We start from the raw sequence: 4,289 nt of genomic DNA, 5'->3' as shown, positions 1-4,289 counted from the left end.
TTCATAAAATTTTGTAGTGTTAAAAAAGTGTATAAAATTTTAAACAATCGTATATAATGCATTAAATTTTACTGCACAAAATTTATGGAGTTCATAAAATTTTATAAAATCCTTAAAATTGTATAAAATTTAATTACACCCATGGAAAAATCTTATTATTAAATTTTTATATTGTAATTGCTTCTTTCGCGATTTTTAAATTTTTGATATTTTATTTATGATATTTTATATACTTTGTTATAAAAATTATCAGTCCTTTCAAAATTATATAAAATCTCATTAAACCTTATAAAATTTATTATAAAAAATTTAAACTTCATATCTCGATAAATATACCTATTCCGTCTCAGTAATATCTTTATCCATTAAATCAACATGCAAGATCTCGTTGGAATTTTTTTTGTTCGCGCCAAAATATTTCTCAGAAAAATAATCGTCTGTAAAATATTTTATAAAATTCACCAGGTCATTTGCGGTATAAAATTTTATTGAAGAAATTTCATAAAATTTTATAAAAAGTTTTTCTCAAAGAGGGTAATAAAAAATCCGCAGTATTATTTAATTAAATAAACTCAATCAATTTTAAAATACAAATAAAAATGTAAATCATAAGCCGTCAAAAAAAAAAAAAAAAAAAATTGCATGCTCAAATTAGCTCTGATAATTTTGTTATTTTATTACTTTTTTTAAATATTTAATAACAAGATTGAAACAATTCAATTAAATTTAAAATAATGGAAAAAATTTTAATTGCTCATTTATTGACTTGCTTATCTCATATGCGAATAAATAAATTAGTAATGCAATTAATTAGTAGTATTACTAACCGGTAATTATCAGACAAAAGAAGTCCAGCAGCAAGTACCAGAACTACGTAGTATCAGAAAACTCTTCTACTGCGCAGTAGTCGGTATGTAACTGGTGTACCCCCAGGCGTAACACAGTTGGATGTAGATGTTGAATCACGATCTGCTCAGATTGACTGCTCGGATAGTAGTACTTTAGGGCCATCGATTTCACAGAGCTTTTATAGGCCGCAAGTGAATTTTAAAAGGAGGGGTTGCTTTTCAACTGATGACCAATAAGAATTGCGGAGTTGAAATGGATCCATATTAAATGTTTAAACAGCTAATTAAGATTATTATGAATCATCTACAATGTAATGGGTGCACTTATTATATTAATTGAATTTGTGGTCTCAATACAATAAGTGTCCCACACATGTGCAAAACTTAAGGTGTCTTGCAAACCTGTCTAGCTGAACTCAGTATCTCCAGGTGAGGGTAAACCCCTTACTGGACCACACAGTATTAAAATATGAAGAGAGAATTCTTATACCTAACTTATCAGGAATGTTGTGATAAATGAAATTTATATGTCAAATTTAAATATAAAACAATGGCATTTATTTGACGAAGCCGCTTTACAGATAATTAATGAGATGAACAATAACCCAAAATGACGGATGACACTGACTCGACTAATTTTATAACAACAATGTGACTCTACTGACTCTAACAAATTGACTCGACTACTTTAACAAATAACGACTCCTCAATTAATAAAATATTATTTAACAAATGAATAGTTAACCCGACAATAAGACAAACGAGCTCACTTACTCCAACAATTTCCAATCTTAACCAGTCCTTCTTATTCCACCGATCCTTTTCCTCCAAGACCAAAACCATAACCAGTCCTTCCTTCCAAGTCCACCAAACCGTTCCAATCCTTTCCCATCGACAAGATCCAATCCACAATAATTATTATATAAAAAACCGTTAAATAAACTTAGTAAACTTAATTAAAGAAATAAGCTTCCACGAGCCGTGGGCTTATATGCTCTTGGCCCATTTTTAATGATGGCTAGCAGCACGTGTAGTAGTAGTAGTAGTAGTAGTAGTAGATAGAAACTTGTGGAAACCAAGATGTTAGTGGTAGTTGCAGTAAGGCACGTCCGTCCACGGCGGTTGCTGCGAGCCAAGAGACCGATCGCTTGTCTTCTCTGGCCCTCGTACCTCTCCACTCAGGTTGACCAACCCCTAAAACCAAAAGTCGGGACTCGACCGTAGCGACCCCGGCGCATCAATGACTGTATTTTCTTCAGTTGTTGACAGTTGTTGAAGAAGGAGGGCGGATCTTTTGGCGCGAGTCGAAATTTAATTTAAAATGTAATGTGGGAGCATTTCACCCCGTTACACTCTCTCCCCCCAGACTCGTTCGTCATCCCCAAAAGACTAGCGACCTCGTTCTCCAACAACTGCCATGAAAGTCTACTAAAAATTACAAATTAAAATTAATTTATTTCAAAACCTTGAAATGGCTCTAACAGAAAAAATTATAGCCGGAAAATATAATTAAGCGTAAACTGAATAATAAAGATAGCGCCGTTTCCGCCAGGTGAGGTCAGGGTGTATGGACTACCCCTACTACATATGCACCAACCCCCTGAGCTTGCCGGAGGGCCCGCTCTCCCTTATCCGAGAGAGCTTGTTCCCGGATAACGACGGAGGCCTTCCTTGGGCTCAGTTGTTGCTGGGCTCGTGTAGCAAGATTATAATGAATATCAAAAATTATTCTTACAAACTAATTATCAGACGACTTGAAGGTCTCTGATATATCTGAGGTACCCGAGGAAATAATTACCCAAAACTCCCTCTAAATAACCGGCGTCCCTATTATTAAAATAAGAATAAAGTCAACCAAAAATAAAACCTAATACTTATATAACCAATTAACCCTTTCTTGACTGTCCCCGTATCACCAAGATACGTGACGTCAGCATCTCTGACATGTGTTTGACGTACACAAGTCTGAGGAAAATCATCTCTGACCTGTGTCGCCATCCACATGCCAGAGGAATAGACATCTCGCACCTTGCGAAATATCCCCAAAATTTCCTACCCTACCTTTACCTAAAACCTAAACCTTTTTTCCCCTTGTACCCGGTTCGCCACTCCGATAGCGGAGTGTCATCCCTGATATGTGCCCCTGACACATACCTGGGGTATGGACATTTGGCACCGCGCAAAAATGTCCAACGAACCATTTTAATTCCCCCCATCATCTCCAATATATGCACCGCGCATATATCAGAGGCATAGACATCCGCCCTTGCGCGACATCCAACTAACCTAAAACCTTATATTTATCACAGACCATTGACTAGAACCATTACAGCATTTATGACTAGATACAATTTTTCACCGTTAAAATTTTCCAAAAGTTAATTATTAAAATATGATAACTATAATTTGCATAAAGATAATTTATAAATTACGGACTCTGATTTCCTTTAGAAAAATCTGTGTTTATGTGTAAGTCCCGATTCAATACTGACAACTCAGACGAACATTAGCGTAAGCTGACACAAGAGAGGCAGGGGTCTATGATACTGGGACAAGCGACCAAAAACAGTAACCATGTCAAAATGTATGTTGGACAAGTTGTTGATGCTGAAGTTGAGTGGTAGCCGATTGAGATCGAGTGGCAGGGGAAGAAGAAGAAACACGAGGCTGATGACCACCTCAGGTTTGCGCACTAAGCGAGGGCAGGGTCAGAAATCTGTCCCTTACCACTGCTGTTGTGCGTTGCTGTTTATTGCAGCAACCCCGTAAAACTTCCATCTTTTCCCTCACGCACCTCCTCAATCAACAATGGCCGTCCAGACTCACCATCATCGATACTAGACTCAGCATTTCCAAAGCTTTGGAAAACTGAAGAATTTAAGGGCTTGTCCTCAGTATAAGCCCTCCTGCTCTCCTCCAGTGACGCAGTAGCTTCATGAACAGCAATTATCAATCCTTCGTAACTAAAAACAGGTCTAGAATAAACAAGTGTACGAATTTCTGCAGCCAAATGATTACGTATACTTATTACCTGCTCGTATTCAGATGGTGGATTACGCATTGAATGATAACGTTGTTGCATACGCAAAATAAAATCGGAATCCCTCTCACCCTCATTCGGTTTCATCTGCCCAATATCGACTAGAATTTGACAGTCTGTTTTTAATGAACCGTACGCACGGCAAAACTCCATCTTAAACTGTTGGTATGACTTCCATTTCGTGAAGTTAAAATCATACCAACGAGACACTTGGTCCTGTAATAGGTAACTAATTAAGCGTAGGATTTCTGTGTCTGACCACCCCTCACGGAAAGCTCTGGCTTCTACTGAAGAAATAAAATCATTAGCTGTTAAATCACCTTGTGGAAAACGTAGTGACCACATGCTTAGCTGCGAACGAATTTCTTTCCATCTGCGATCAGATGGTCCGAAATCGCATT

General features: G+C 37.0%; 1 long non-coding RNA gene across 1 annotated transcript in view; it reads left to right on the top strand.

Moving 5' to 3' along the window:
• Positions 1 to 4,289, top strand: part of LOC130663339 (uncharacterized) — a 92,295-nt gene that overhangs the window by 40,912 nt on the left and 47,094 nt on the right. The gene's annotated exons all lie outside the window — the stretch shown is intronic.

This window comes from Microplitis mediator, chromosome 2, assembly GCF_029852145.1.
Source record: "Microplitis mediator isolate UGA2020A chromosome 2, iyMicMedi2.1, whole genome shotgun sequence".
NCBI lineage: Eukaryota > Metazoa > Arthropoda > Insecta > Hymenoptera > Braconidae > Microplitis > Microplitis mediator.
The sequence above is the reverse complement of the archived record's forward strand: the minus strand, read 5'-3'. Positions and strand labels throughout refer to the sequence as shown.